Source organism: Mus caroli, unplaced genomic scaffold (genome assembly GCF_978045245.1).
Source record: "Mus caroli unplaced genomic scaffold, Mus_caroli_1 scaffold_3, whole genome shotgun sequence".
NCBI lineage: Eukaryota > Metazoa > Chordata > Mammalia > Rodentia > Muridae > Mus > Mus caroli.
In genome coordinates, this window is record NW_028227258.1 from 140,502,412 (window position 1) to 140,519,257 (window position 16,846).

Here is a 16,846-nt window from a genome sequence, read left to right on the forward strand (position 1 = left end):
AAATTAATCATCTCACAGAAAAACCAACCAAACAAAACAACAAAAAAAGATAATCACCCCCCACACAGTACTACCACCAATATCAAGACAACAGGAACTACAAGAATTAGTCATTAATATCTCTCACGATCAATGGACTCAACTAACCAATAAAAAGACATAGATTAACAGACTGGATACATAAACAGGATCCATCATTCTGCTGCATTCAAGAAACACACCTCAGCAACAAAGATAGTTACTACTTTAGAGTGCATACCATGTATGTTCTTTTGTGACTGGGTTACCTCACTCAGGATGATATTTTCAAGTTCCATTCATTTGCAAGAGAGTTTCATGAAGTCATTGTTTTTAATAGCTGAGTAGTATTCCATTGTGTAAATGTACCACATTTTCTGTATCCATTCCTCTATTGAAGGACATCTAGGTTCTTTCTAGCTTCTGGATATTATAAATAAAGCTGCTATGAATATAGTGGAACATGTGTCCTTGTTATATGTTGGAGTATATTCTAGGTATATGCCCAGGAGTGCTATAGCTGGGTCCTCAGGTAATACTATGTCCAGTTTTCTGAGGAATTGCAACACTGATTTCCTGAGTGGTTGTACCAGCTTACAATTCCACGAACAATGGAAGATTGTTCCTCTTTCTCCACATCATCATCAGCATCTGCTGTCACCTGAGTTTTTGATCTTGGCCAATCTGACTGGTGTAAGCTAGAATCTCAAGGTTGTTTTGATTTGCATTTCTCTGATGACTAAGTGTGTTGAACATTTCTTTAGGTGCTTCTCAGCCCTTTGAGTTTCCTCAGTTGAGAGTTCTCTGTTTAGCTTTGTTCCCTATTTTTAAATAGGGTTATTTGTTTCTCTGGGAATCTAACTTCTTGAGTTCTTTATATATATTGGATATTAGCCCTCTATCAGATGTCGGGTTGGTAAAGATCTTTTCCCAATCTATTGGTTGCTGTTTTGTCCTATTGACAGTGTCCTTTGCCTTACAGAATCTTAGCAATTTTATGAAGTCCCATTTGTCTACTTTTGATCTTAGAGTTCTGTTCAGGATATTAACCCAATAGCTCAGAATGCCGAAAATACAATTCACAGACCACATGAAGCTCAAGAAGGAAGAAGACCAAAGTATGGATGTGGGAAGCTACATATGCCATTACAAGGTGGTGCTGGCTACCGCTGGCCACCACGCATAAGTTTGGGTAAACAACCAATGTGTACATATGCAGTAAAGTTTTTGCCAAGTCACTGCCTGGCCCGGGCATGTTAATGAGGTTTTGTGAGGTACTGAGAGTATAACCAATCGGATGAGAGACATGTAGATGAGGTATGATACTGAGAGTATAACCAATCAGATGTGAGACATGCAAATGAGGTAGAATGCATAACCAATCCGGGTGTGAGACATGCCTCTCCTAGGCCTATATAAGCAGCACCAATTCTGGGCTCAGGGTCTTTTCGCCTCTGCAATCAAGCTCTCCCAATAAACGTGTGTGGAAGGATCCTGTTGTGGTGTTGTTCTTGCTGGCAATTCGGGCACTCACAAGATATGGAGGCTTTGGTCCTTAGAAGGGGAAACAAAATACTCATGGGAAGAAATACGGAGACAAACTGTGGAACAGAGACCGCCCCATCTAGGGATCCATCCCATATACAATCACCAAACCCAGACACTATTGTGGCTGCCAAGAAAGGTTTGCTGACAGGAGTCTGATATAGCTGTCTCCTGAGAGGTTCAGCCAGAACCTGACAAATACAGAGGCACATGCTCACAGCCAACAATTGGACTGAGCACTGGGTCCACAATGGTGGAGTTAGAGAAAGGAACGAAGGGGCTGAATGGGTTTGCAATCCCATAGGAAGAAAAACAATATCAACCAACCAGATCCCTCAGAGCTCCCAGGGACTAAACCACCAACCATGGCTCCAGCTGCATATGTAGCAGAGGATGGCCTTGTTAGGCATCAATGGGAGGAGAGGCCCTTGGTCCTGTGAAGGCTATGTGTCCCAGTGTAGGGGATTGCCACAGTGGTGAGGCAGGAGAAGATGTGGGGGGCAAGGAACACTTTCATAGAAGCAGGGGGAGGGGGAAATGGATAGGGAGTCTGGGGGGTGGGTGTGAAAGGGAATAACATTTGAAATGTAAATAAAGAAAATATCCAATAAAAAAAGGAAAAAAATGAAAGATACTATTTCAGAGAAACAGCATTCAAAAAAGGTTTCCAAGCTAACAGACCCAAGAAACAAGTGAAAGTAGTCATTTTAATAGATAATAAAATAGACTTTCAACCAAAAGTAACTAAAAGAGATAGGGTACGCCACATCATAAAAATCAAAGGGAAAATCTACCAAGAGGACATCTCAATTCTGAACTCCCATGCCCCAATATGAAGGGACATCCACATTTGTAAAAGAAACATTACTAAAGCTTAAGTCACACATCAAATCCCACATAATAACAATGGGGAACCTCAACACACCACTCTCACCAATGGACAGGCCATTGGAACAGAAACTAAATAGAGACTGAAGGTAGTCCACTAATAAACTACAAAACAGGAATCATCAGCCTAAGTCCAGCCCACTCAGGAGATACCATACAGGAATCACACCTTCACTCCATGCTTTGGTTTGCCTTACACCACTTTGCTTAGTCTACACTGATGATGCTCTGGCACTGGTTGGTCTTGCATCTTGTTGCATAAAGTTGCTTTTCATGACTTTGTAGAGGATAACTCACCAAAGTCCTTCTTGTGATAGTCTGGCAGCTTCTTGCCCCTTCCATGGACTTGTGTTGATCTGACAGAACTTCAAGGTTTATTGTGGATATAGCTGCTGCTGCTGATTTGTGTCGTATCCCTAATATTTCAGACTGAGCCAATGGGAAGCATCTACCTCTGAATCTCACCCAACCAAAGAATATTTATAATGTCCCTGTCCACAAAGAATAACATGCATGAGTTATTTTACCAAGTAATCATCTGAGAGAATCTGTCTTATTGAGCTGCAACATTCCAGAGATTTCTGGTTTTCTTTCTGGAAACTTTCATCACTGAACTTTGGCCCCACCTAGCAGGACTGGTTTGTTTTTCTCAAACAGCCACTTGGCTTGCCACTGCACCTATCAGAAGCTATTCTCTGTTACTTGATTAATTGAAGCCACATCCTGCCACTCACTTAGTAGCTCCTACTCAGGCTTCTAGCTGCCCACCACATCTCATGTCTGGCCACCAGGGCTGCGATGACAGTAGAAGAGGTGCAGCAGCATGCCCTGCCCCACCTTCCCCACTGTAACATTTTTGTTCTTCCCATCTGACCCGAGCCCCAAGGGACCTTTCTTCTCAGTTGGGCCACAGGTCCTCCTCGGATTGCTCTTGGCCTTCCCTGAATGGCCTGCTGGCTATGCTCTAATACGCAGACCAACAATTATCATCTCATTAGATGCTTAAAAAGCCTTTGACAAAATCCAACACCCTTTTATGTTAAAAGTCTTGGAAAGATTAGGGACACAAGGTATGTACCTAAACATAATAAAAGTAATGTGCAACAAGCCAATAGCCAACCGATATCAATTAAAATAGAGAGAAACTTAAAGCAACCCCACTATATTCAGGGACAAGATGAGGATGCCCACTCTACACACTTATTCAATACACAATACTTGAAGTTCTAGTTAGAGAATTAAGACAACAAAAGGAAATCATGGGGATACAAATTGGAAAGGAAGGAGTCAAATTAAAACTATTCACAGATGATATGATAGTATATAAAAGCAACCCCCAAAAATCTATCAGAGAACTCCTACAGATGATAAACAACTTCAGAAAAGTAGGTGGACACAAATTAACTCGACGCAAATAGTAACCCTCCTTTATACAAATGATAAATGGACTGAGAAAGAAATTATGGGATAACCACAATAGGGAATAACTTTACAATAACCACAAATAATATAAACCATCTTGGTGCAACTCTAACCAAGCAAGTAAAAGATCAGTATGACAAGAATTGCAAGTCCCTGAAGAAAGAAATTGAGGAAGATATCAGTAGATGGAAATATTTCTCATGCTCATGGATTAGTAGGGTTAACAGTGAAAATGGCCATCTTACCAAATGCAATGTACAGATTCAATGCAATTCCCATCAAAATTACAACCCAATTTTTATAGATCTTGAAAGGGCAATTTGGAGAAACAAAAAACCCAGGATAGCTAAAGCAATCCTAAACAATAAAAGAACTTCTAGAGGAATTATGATCCCTGATCTCAAGCTGTACTACAGAGCAGTAGTGATAAAAACTGCATAGTATTGGTATAGAAACAGACAGTCTGATCAAATCAAAGACCAGAAATAAGCTCACATACCTATGGACACTCGATTTTTGACAAAGAAGGCAAAACCCTATTATGGAAAAAAAAAAAAAAAAAAAAGAAAGCATCTTCAACAATTGGTGCTGGTCTAACTGGATCTCTGCATGTAGAATACAAATAGATCTACAATCATCATCATACACAAAACTGAAGTACAAGTGGACCAAAGACCCCAACATAAAATTTGATATACTAAACCTAGTCGAAGAGAAAGTGGGAAATATCTTTGATTGCTTTGGTATAGGAGACAACTTTCTGAACAGAACACCCATTGCTCAGGCTCTAAGTTCAACAATTGATAAATGAGACCTCCTGAAACTACAAAGACTCTGTAAGGCCAAGGACACTGTCAATAGGACAACACAGCATCCTATGTATTGGGAAAGGATCTTCACTAACCCTATATCTGACAGAGGGCTAATATCCATAATTTATAAAGAACTGAAGAGCTTAGACACCAGCAACCCAAATAACCCAATCAAAAATGAAGCTAAATAGAATTCTCAACAAAGTAATCTTCAATCGATGAGAAACATTAAAAAAAAATGTCCTTAGCTACCATGAAAATGCAAGTCAAAACAACTCTGTGATTCCATCTTACACAAACCAGAATGGCTAAGACAAAAAACTTAAGTGACAGTGATAGACCCTAAGGGGTTTTCCAGTCCCACACCCTCCTTACAGCTTCCTCTTCCTGCCTGGGTTCAAGGCTAAGTCAAGTTTCATTCTCCACCAACAGGAACATTTGAGTAAAATAATTCTCAGAATGTACCTGACCCCCTGGGAAGTCCTAGGTAGAACGTGTCATGCTTGCTAACCAATAGATTTAAAGGTCAATATGATTAGTCAATAAGTTTGAACTGTAACCTTGCTGATGTAACCTGTGCCCCTAAAAAGTATAAAAGCTGCTAGTAATAGGCATTTAGGGTCACCTTCTCATCACTCGCCTCCAGAAACTGATTGAGGGTTGAAACCAATGCTCCAGAAAATAAACCTCTTGCTTTTGCATCGATCTGCATCTTGGTGTCTCACTGGAGGGGCATCTTGAAGTAAGTACCACTGACCCACAGTCGGGGGTGGAGGTGTGTGTGTCTTCCATTTGGGGGCTTGTCCGGGATATGAGTAGACCCCCGAGTGACTGGAGGGAAAAAAAATCGAGCTCAGAAACAGTAACAGGCATCTAAGTGTTTGTTTCTCTGTCTTCTGCTTGCATTGTTGGCTCCTGAGCATGGTGTCAGCTGGAAAGCCTCTGGTCTGATATGGTCAATTGCTGTGGACCGATGTTCCTTAATGCTGTAATGGGGGAGTCTGGAGGACACAGCAGGTGCTCTGGAAGGAGTAGGGAGGACTCTGTTCATTTTGGAAATGGCAAGACACAGTATCGGCAGGAGCCGAGTCTTGCAATACCCTGGCCTGGTTTCTGCACCCAAGGCAGGGGCGAACAATCTGTGTGTGTTGTCTTTCTCTTTGTTTGTTGGTGTTGGTCATCTCCATCTGTGTTCTTGGACTTGGCCTGATGACATTTTTAGACATAGGACATAGGGCAGACTGAATCTGCCCCATTAAACATTTTAGTTAACCACTGGAGGGAAGTTAGGAAAAGAGAAGAAAACTTGTCAGTAGCGGTAAAGAAGGGCAAGTTAGTGTCTCTCTGCTTCTCTGGCCCACCTTCAGAGTAGGGTGGCCACCCGTAGGGACCTTCATCTTGCAGGTGATCAAAGCAATAGAGGAAAGAGTCTTTAGACCAGGATCCTTTGGGCACCTGTGACCTTTGCCTAGAATAATCTAATTGAGGACCCCACCCCCCCCACCTCCCATGGACCTACCTCATATGTTCTGGACATCAGGAAAAAGGAAACACAGCAGGAGGGATCCGGACGTGAGAAGTCGATCCTCAAAGACCCTTCAGCAGTGGGCTTGTTACTCCAACACCATCCTCCTCCATATCCCCCTATCCTTGCCGCAGTGGCCCCATGAGTGCCAGCACTGGCCTGGGATCCTCAGCACATATGGGACCGGGGCTGTTGTAACCCCCTTTACTTGAGGGAGGAGTGGGAGGAAACCCCCAACTTCCTGGTCTCACCAGGGAACTCCTCAAAGTCTGAAAGCCACCTCCCCTAATCCCATGGTGGCTCTCCTGCTGAGGGTATATCGGCCTGTAGATGATAAGGGAATCGGGTTGTGAAATATTGGCCCTTCTCTTCGGCAGACTTGTACAACTAGAAGGCTCAAGACCCTCTCCCCTTTCAGATAGCCCCAAGGGGTTGATTATTCTCTTTGAGACTGTATTAATTTACTCATCAGTCCACCTGGGATGGTATCCAACAACTCAAGAGAGTGCTCTTCACCACTCAAGAGTGGGAGAAGATAATGCAGGAAGTCCGAAAGAATGTCTCCTCAGACATGGGGGCACCATCAAATGAGCAGTCTGTTATCGTTAGCAGGTGTCCCCTGACTAGACCTGACTGGGACTTTAATAGGGCAGAAAGTAAGAGGCACCTGAAGGTCTACTGCCAGGCTCCATTGGCAGGTCTCAAAGGGACCACACAATGACCTACAAATTTGACCAGGGTACGTGAGGTTAGACAGGGTCAGATTAATCATCTGCGGCCTTTCTAGAGTAACTCATGGAGGCATTCCATTAGTATACACACTATGGCCAGCAACGAGCAGCACAAAGCTACTATGACTATGGCTTTCATAGACCAGGCTAGTAGAGATATCAGGAAAAAGCTTCAGAGGCTAGAAAGACAACAGGATAGGTCATTGAGGGGCTTAGTGCAGGTTGCTGAGAAAGTCTACCATAACAGCGAGACAGAGGAGGAAAAGGAGCAAAGAACGTGAAAGGAAGAGGAAAGATAGATGAAAAAAAGAAAAGTGGCAGGAAAGGAGTTTGATTATTCTCTTTGAGACTGTATTAATTTACTCATCAGTCCACCTGGGATAGTATCCAACAACTCAAGAGAGTGCTCTTCACCACTCAAGAGTGGGAGAAGATAATGCAGGAAGTCCGAAAGAATGTCTCCTCAGACATGGGGGCACCATCAAATGAGCAGTCTGTTATCGTTAGCAGGTGTCCCCTGACTAGACCTGACTGGGACTTTAATAGGGTTTTAATAGGGACTTTAATAGGACTTTAATACTGTATCTTGGCTACAGTAGTTAGGGAAAGTAGAGAAGAGGAACTCCAACCAAAGAGATCCAGAAAACCCCTTGAAAAGGACCAGTGTGCATATTGCAAGGTGAGGGGCCTCTGGGTTTGAGAGTGCACCAACAAACAGAAGCTGGGGCTGGCAGGAAATTCCAGGCCTTGGGATGCACCCCAAAATGTTGTAGGTGTTAGCCCTGGGTGAAGACAGTGATAGGAGAGACAGGGTTTGGACACCCTCCCAGAACCCAGGATAACTCTGAGAGTGGAGGGGAAACCCACTCAATTCTTGGTCGACACAGGGGCTCAACACTCGATCCTCCTCCAAGACGATGGCCCCATTTCCAAGAATAAATCTTGGGTCCAAGGAGCCACTGGCACCAAAATGTATTTATGGACTACCCAATGAACAGTGGACCTAGAGATGGGTTGGGTATCCCATTCATTTATGGTCATCTCACACAGTCCCTACCCGCTGTTGCAGAAAGACTTACTCTCCAAGATGGAGGCCCAGATACACTTTCGACCTGATAAGCTGCAACTGACTGACTCAAAAAGAGAGCGCATGGGTGGAAGAAAGACCTCTCTAACTGACCCCTGCTGGGAGCCCAAGCTATTGGTTTTACAAACCTGAGCAGTTTTCTCCATGAAGGTCAGAGATGAGCGGGTGATGCTGTGGTGCATGGTACAGATGTCATCTGGAATGAACCTCTAACCCCCAGCACATTTGCACAGAAAGTGGAACTAATTGCCCACACCAAAGCCTTGGAACTTGGAGGTGGCAAGAAAAATAACATCTACACGGAGAGCAGATTTGCCTTTACCATAGACCACATCCACAGGGCTATACCAAGAGAGAGGACTGCTCACATCAGAGGGAAAAGAAATAAAAATCAAGCTGAAAATCTTGGATCTAATGAAGCCAGCAACTTAAGTATTATTTATTGCTGAGAACATCAGAAGGGAAGAGACTCAGTGGCCCGAAGCAATAACCAGGCAGATCAAGTGGCTCAAGAAGTGGCTATGTAGGAGCCTATCCTGCTTATGGGCCTGGAAGAGACACATGTTGGTGAATGGAACTGGAGTAAAGGATTGCCTCACTTAAAATATGCAGAAGAAGAAAGGACTCAGATTGCTAGACACCCTACCCACTATTACCCAGAGAAGGAAGAACAATGATGCACACAAGAAGGGAGAACTATACTCCCCAGAAAGTGAGCACAAGACTTGACAAAATGCATAAATTGACTCATTTAGGGGATAAGCTCATACAAGCAGTCAAGGGATCATCTAAGGTATATGAAATGGACCCCATAGTTCTAGCCAGAGATAGTAGAACAGTGTAAGGTATGCCAGCAAGTGAATGCTTATGCGGTGAAGAGTAAACAGGGCAAAACAACCTAAGGGAGGATGGCCTGACATATTGGGAGCTCGATTTTACAGAAGTTAAGCCAGGAAAATACGGTGACAAATACCTTCTATTGTTTGTGGATACTTTCTCTGGATGGGTTGATGTTTTCCCCATGAAGCAGGACCCCCTCTTCCCCAGAGTGACTTTTCAGGCTGACAAGGATGCTATGGCGGGATTGCAAGCTTTCCAGATCAGCCACCAGGAATTACAGTCTAAACTTAGTGCCCTGTATAACACAGGTACCTCAGAGTTTCTACATGAGTACCAAGTTGGAGATTGGGTATACGTGCTGAAAACTTGGAAGCAAAATGAAAGGGCTATTCCTGGTATCATTGACCACCCCAACCTCCTTTAAAGTGGATGAAGTAACTACTTGGGTTCATGTAACTCATGTTAGACTAGCACCTGCTCCTGACACCAACTGGATAGCAGCCAGACACCCAAGCAACCCCTTTCTGCAAGGCCAGAGAAACCATGAGATGGCAATAGTGTATCTTCCTTCTAGCGCTGAGCCACTACAGAGGAATACTCGCTTTATATCAGGTGGCTGGACCTTGTCTTTGATCTCTGTAAGTTAGTGGTGGGGCTTGACTCCTGGGATATCCCCACCATAGAGATAAAGGGGGAGGGATTACCCAAATGTGGGGGGTAAGGGACTTGTGAGTCTAAACCGTGTTTCAGAAACAGCCTTTAATCGTGGGGGTTAGGGTTCAGACATCTGAGGTTGAGGAGTGTCCTGCGAGAAGCCTCCATACATGTGTGCCCCTGGGATGGGAGAAGCCAGCCCCAGGGCCATCAGTGTTGGGGGCCAACCACTTTTTCTGTGCTACCTGGGGGTGTGAAACATCAGAAAGCACATATTGGAGACCATTCTGGGGGTAGTTAAGGATTCAATAGCCAAGATGAGAGAAGGGCTACCCAAGCAGAAGAGAGAAAGAGAACAGAGTCTGGGTGAGTTCCAGTCTTGGTTTAACTCCTCCGCTTGGTTAACCAGCCTCATATCCACCTTGTTAGGACCCCTGACTGTTCTCCTGCCACTATTAACCTTTGGACCCTGCATATTGAACAAGTTTATAGCCTTCATAAAGGAAAGAATAGGAGCAGTGCAACTGATGTTCCTCCTCCAACAATAGGAGACCCTGAGGACAGAACATCAAGAATGTTAGTTAGGTACCCAAGACCCCTGAGCATAGGTTCAGGACTGGAGCTTGTGCCAGAAAAGGGGGGGGCAATGAGGAACCCTAAGGGTTTTTTCCAGTTCCAAACCCTCCTTATAGCTTCCCCCTCCCACCTGGTGTCAAGGCTAAGCCAAGTTCCATTCTATACCCACAGGAACATTCTTGAGTAAAAAAAAAATCTCAGAATGTACTGACTGATAGTTACCTGACCCTCTGGAAGGTCACAGGTAGAGTTCCAATGCATGTCATGCTTGCTAACCAATAAAGGTCAATATGACTAGCCAGTAAGTTTGAATTGTAACCTTGCTGATGTAACCTGTGCCACTAGAAAGTAGAAAAACTGCTTTTAATAGCCATTTGGGGTCAACTTCTCATCACTCACCTAGAGAGACTGGCTGTGGGTTGACCCACACAAGTCAGAAAATAAATCTTTTGCTTTTGCATCGATCTGCATCTCAGTGTCTCACTTGGGGGCATCTCATAGTAAGTACCACTGACTGACATTAGGGTCTTACAACAGCACATGCTGTCAAGGATAGGCAGAAAGGGCAATGCTCTTCCATTGCTAGGGGGAATGCAAACTAGTACAACCGCTCTGGAAATCAAACTTGTGGTTTCTCAAAAAATTGGAACTAGTTGAAGACCCAGCTATACCACTACTGGGCATATACTCAACAGATTCTGTACCATACCACAAGGACACATGCTACACTATAATCATAGTAAGTTTATTCCTAATAGAGAGAAATTGGAAACAGCCTAGATATCTGTCAACCAAAGAATAAATACAGAAAATGTGGTTCATTTACACAATGGAATATTATTCAACTATTAAAAAAAACCCAAAGACATCATGAACTTTTTAGTCAAACACATGGAACTTGAGAATATCATCTTGAGTGAGATAACCCAGGCCGAAAAGCACATGTATGGTATGTACTCACTTATAAGTGTATATTAGCCATAGAGTGTAGAATACCCTCAATATACTTCATAGATCCAAAGAAGCTAAATAAGAAGGAAAGCCCAAGGGAGGATGCTTAGATCTCACTTGGAAAGAGAAATAAAATACTCATAGGAAGCAGAGGTTTGGAACTGGGTGGTAGAGGGAAGGGGATAAGGGAATGGGAATTAATGGTGGTAGTGGTGATGTCAAGGTCAGATGTAGGGAGACAGGAGAGAGGACCAGAGGGCCAGAAGAAATCTGCTGCTGATGGGTGTGGAGGTTGGCGGAAATCTCTGGGAAGTGCCAAAAAACTGGGATGGGGGAGGCTTCCACGAGTCAATGCAGGTGACATTAGCTGAAATGCATTGCAGTGGAGATACGGAACCTGAGGAGGCCACCTCCTATAGCTAACCCCCAGTGGAGGGATAAGATACCAACCTGCCCACAAAACGTTTGACCCCAAATTTTTCCTTTCTAAGAGAAATGTAGGGACAAAGATGAAGCAAAGACTGAAGTAATGTCCAAGTAATAACCTGTCCAACTTGAGACACATCCTATCAGCAAGTACCAATCCTTGACACAATTAATAATACTGTTATGCTTGCAGACAGGAGCCTAGCATAAGTCCTCTGAGAGCCTCAACCCAGCAGCTGACTGAAACAGATGTAGGTACTCCCAGCCAAACCCTGGGCAGAGTTTGGGACTCTTTAATGGAAGAATTAGGGGAAGGACTGAAGACCCTGAAGAGAATAGGAACTTCACAGGAAGACCAACAGAGTCAACTAACATGGACCTTTATGGGCTCTAGGAGACTGAGCGACCTACCAAAGAGCATACATGTGTTGAACTGAGACCAGGGGCACATATGTAGCAGATGTGCAACTCAGTCTCCATGTGTGTTCCTCAACAACTGCAGTGGACTAGCTCTAAACCTGCTGCCTCTCTCTGGAATCCATTTCCCAACAGGCCTGCCTTGTCTGGCCTCACTGAGAGAGGCCATATCCTGCAGAGACTTAATGAGCCAGGGTCAGGTGTGGAGGGCAGGGAGCTCTGGATGCCTAGAAGCTCTCCATCCTCTCAGAGGACAATGTGAGAGGGTAGAGGGTGAAATTCTGTGAGAGGCAGGCGGAGTGGGAGGGAAACAGCAATTGAGATGTAAAAAATATAGTGAAAATAAGAGAATAATACAAGGAAAGAGGGGGAAGAGGAAGAAGGAGGGGGAGGGTAAAGGAGCAGAGGGGTAGAGGAAAAGGGAGGGCAGGGAGAGAGAGAGAGGCAGGGAGAGAGAGAGAGGAGAGAGAAAGAAGAGAGGAGAGAGAGGGGGAAGAGAGAGAAGAGAGAGGAGAGAGAGAGAGAGAGAGAGAGAGAGAGAGAGAGAGAGAGAGAGAGAGAGAGAGAGAGAGAGAGAGAGAGAGAGAGAGAGAAGGTTGGGGAGAAACAGCTCATGAGGAGAAGGAAGTGGGGAAGGCACTGGAGTCCCTTCAGAGCACAGCCTTCCCTGCTCTGAGGAGTTTCTCCAGATCAAATTCCCCCCAAACATTTGAAACATTTGATGTTTTATTGCCTTTCAGGGGTTCTGGGAAGTTTTACATCACATGATAGTTAAGCATACCATAGATGACAAAGACTATTAAGGAGCTAGGTCCTGGTTAAAATCACAAACTAGGGTCTTCTCTTGGAATAATGCACAGACAACTTCTTCTCTGTCAGAGAGAGCTATAGGGAGGCACAGACTGATTCAGACTGTGGGATATGGCCTAAAGGCGCTGCTGTCCATGTTCTAACAAAATGCCACAGCTTGACTCCTAAATTTTAGTTGCAAATGATATTGAGGATCTGTCTTCGAGGTAGCAATGCACATCTTCATGCACTCGACTAGTAAATGTTTTCAGAACATTTCTCTACATCACTTCAAGGAGAGTTTATATTAAAATTTGAATTATATATGCATAGTCCACACGTTTTTTTCTGTGATATGTATTCAATGTATCTCTTCTAAAAGCCCCACATCTTTTCCATAAACAGCTCTGGCACATAAATTCTCATGGCTCAATTGCTTAATGTATCTCTCTTTTAATTTTAAATTGATTTTTTATTAGATGTAATGTCTAATTATTATTGTATATCCTTATGTAATCTATAAACCCTGTACAATTACATGTGCATTTAAATAAAGTAGAGAAAAGCTCTGTTAAGCTCTGACAGGTCCTTAGGTGATGACACCATTATTGACCTTTGTATCTATTTGATATATTTATATTTGCTGCAGATTTTGGATCTGGGAGAGCAATCCCACCATCTCCTCTTCCTTCACATGATCTTATAGTGCAGATGTGACACTGTAATGAATAACATTTTAATCGATGTTCTCTCGAATTGCTTAGACTAAAAAAAGAAATTCGAGCACCGGTCTATGTTTCAGTGCTAAAGTTGGATTCCCAGTGTAGGCTTAGGGTGCTTTGATTCTGTTTTGGTTTTGAACTGAAACAGTTTCTGTGTGTGTATTACTGATGTCCCTACTTAGGGTCTGAATAGATTTTTGGATTTAGAGACAGATTAATAATGGCATTTGGGGGATTATGGGAGGACCATGAAGGGACTGTATTTTAAAGAAGTAAATATATTTTAGTTGTTTTCTGTTTCTGTGGCCTATGGTAACAAAACCAAAATAGAATTTGCCACCTCTCTTGAAACTGAATTACATAAATGATGTGACCGTGATTTCGAAGGGCTGCAATGAGCAATCACTAATAGATTTCTCATAAGCAACTAAGATCATTTTAATTCACTGGACTAAAACATTTGGATGTGTCTTTTGCCCAAATCTGTTACTGACCTGGCAGATAGTAAGGATATCAATTTATTTTATTTCCTCACAGGTTTTCTTGAAATATTGAAGTGGAAATGAAGGCCAGCTGAAGAGCTTGAGTGTTCAAAGCTGAGTTCTAATGGGGTGATGTTCAGTTAGAAAGGACAAAGAACATTTGCAAAACTAGCTCTGGTGAGTTTTAGGTAGTATTTTAAAAATATGAAGTAGGATAAGCAACAGAGCTTTACAGAGCAACTGGAGAAATAGTGGAATTTAAACTATGTCAAAGTCAATTAAGAAAGAACCATGGAAGCACATGCCCCCGATATGTTCTCATGGAAAAAAAAAATACAGCCATGGAAATCCGCAGCCTTGGATTGTTAGCCTGGCTCCATGGTAATTACTAGCTGCTGAAACTTGAAGTAATAAAAAGTTTTCTCAGTTCTAATTTGCTTTATTGTAAATTGAAAATGATTCCAGAAACCTCATAGGCAGTTTGCAGTTAATAGAAAACATGGGTAAAAATTCCTTTTTTAAATTTATTATTTTACTTTTTCAAGATTTGTTTTTTAAATCTTTAACTGATTCTTTGTGAGTTTTACATCATGCACCGGAATCCTGTTCATCTCCCCATTCCCTGTTATGTACCCTTTTCTATTGCAACCTCCCCAACAAAACAGACACAAGCAACAACAAATAAAACATAGAAAACATCTCATTATGGAAGCTGTAGTGTGTCACAGTGTGTCCCATAGTATTTCCCTCTGTCCACATATCTTCACCTGCAAATGTTCATGGCAATGAGTCACTAGTCTGGATCGAGATCTCTGACTTCTGTGACACCACAATATTGGATCTTCATGGGGACTCCTCCCTGTTATCCTGCTGTTTTCCTGAGTCATGGCGATCCTGCAGCTTGGAAAAGCATGAGTGGCCCTTTCATGAATCTTAACTGTTCACAGATGATACAGATTTGGGAGTGGACCAATTCAGAACCCAGGAACAGGGCTTAGGTGGTAGCTGAGCATTGGCTCTCCCTATCTATGCCAAAAGGGAGAATTCTCCAATACTGCTTTTGATAGGCCACACAATGGTGCTCTCAGTAGACGCCAGGGTTATCTATACAGCTCTCAAGCCCCTAGGACCTGCCGACCAGGACCCATGCCTTCGGAGCCAGCTCCTTCTGGATCTTATGAAAAAAGAATACTGAAATTGTGGCTTGTTGTTGAAAGATTTTGCAAAAATCTTTGATTATTTCAACCTCCTACTGGTATCTTCTTCTTGCAGGGCACAACACACAGAGTCAATAAGTATTTGCCAAGTCAATATAAGCATTCAGTAAATGAAAGACACAAACTAAGACTGGTGAAAATATCAAGAGCCTTTAGTGAGGTAACTCTGGTATAGTACTTGTTCCCTTTTCTCACTCCCCCCTTTTTTTCACAGAAGGGAGCAGAAACTCTCCTTGACTCACACACCTCCTAATCTTTCAGAGTCCAGAACCCTCTGCAATCCAAGGACCCTTGTTTTTTTCTTTTTTTAACATTATTTTTATTCCTCTGCTTAAAACAAATTAAATCAATGGGGCTGGGGAAGGGGGAAGGTGCTTGTTGTGTGAGGACCTGAGTTCAACTCGCAGTATCCAAGTGACAATGTGGATGTTTTAGTCCTTTCTTTGTGGAGGCAGAGGTAGGCATCTCCATGGATCTTTCTAGCCAGCTAGTCTAGAGGAGTTGCTTAGTCTCAGGTAGAGTGAGAGACTCTCTCAAAAATAAGGTGGAGAATGATGCAAGAATATATTTGACATTGACCTCTGGCCTCTATGTGCATGTGTACATGAGGCTGAGCATCTTCCCAGGGCTGACCCTGGACAATCCTCAGCACAGTTACTTGTGTCCTAACTCACTCCTTGGCTCCAGGCTGCTAGAGGTTCAATAGTGAACAGGGTTCATGTTTGTGAGTATGTTTGTAGAAGTAAGGATGGTTCTGCCAGGGCTGTGGAAAGACAGCTCTGTTGTGAAATATAATGAAATTAGGACACCATGTAACTTAGTCTTGTGCAGTGATGCTGCTCTGAGAAGCGAGGTAGTAGAAAATATCCCCAGGATAAGAGAGAACAGGATTTATGCATCAACACACACACACACACACACTCACATGGGGAAGGGCAGATAGAGAGGAAAGATGCATGCATGGATAGCATACTCACAAACAAGAAAGAGAATTGGAACTAAAGCTATTGCTAAGCTATGTCTAGTGGATTGAAGGAATTTGTTACCACAAGAAATGACATCTAATTTGGAAATGTGGGGGAGAAATTTTCTGCTACTGAAAGAACTGTGTGTTTTCCGAGAGTGCCGTTATAAAGAAACAGAAATGCAATTATTTTGGATTGTTTTTGGGCTCTGGTATTTTTAGATCTTCCTATAAACACCTCCCTGGAGGAGCACACTGCATTTGGCACGCCAGGGTAAATCAGCCTGTTCACGGGAAAGGCAACTGACAACTTGACGAGGTGTCTGGGCTTGTAGATGTCAGAAAGAGAGCAGGTGCTGAGGCAAGATATTTATTTATTTTGAGTCTTTTGGTGGGACAGTTTCTTCCTCCAGCCCTCTTACCTGAGACTGAACATCTTTCCAAGGCTGACCCTGGACAATCCTCAGCACAGTTACTTGTGTCCTAACTCACTGCTGGGCTCCAGGCTGCTAGAGGTTCAACAGTGAACAGGGTTCATGTTTGTGAGTACGTTTGTAGAAGTAAGGATGGCTCAGCCAGGCCTGTGGAGAGACTGCTTTATTGTGAAATATGATGAAAGCAGGACCATGTGAGTTAGTGCAGTGATGGTGCTTTGAGAAGCGAGTGGAAGAAAATATCCCCAGGATAAGAGACAACAGAATAAAATACCTTGATTTTTTTTTAAATGCAGATTTTTCCTTTCCAGACCAGTTGTTAAATAGGCCTTGTTTTGTTCAGTGG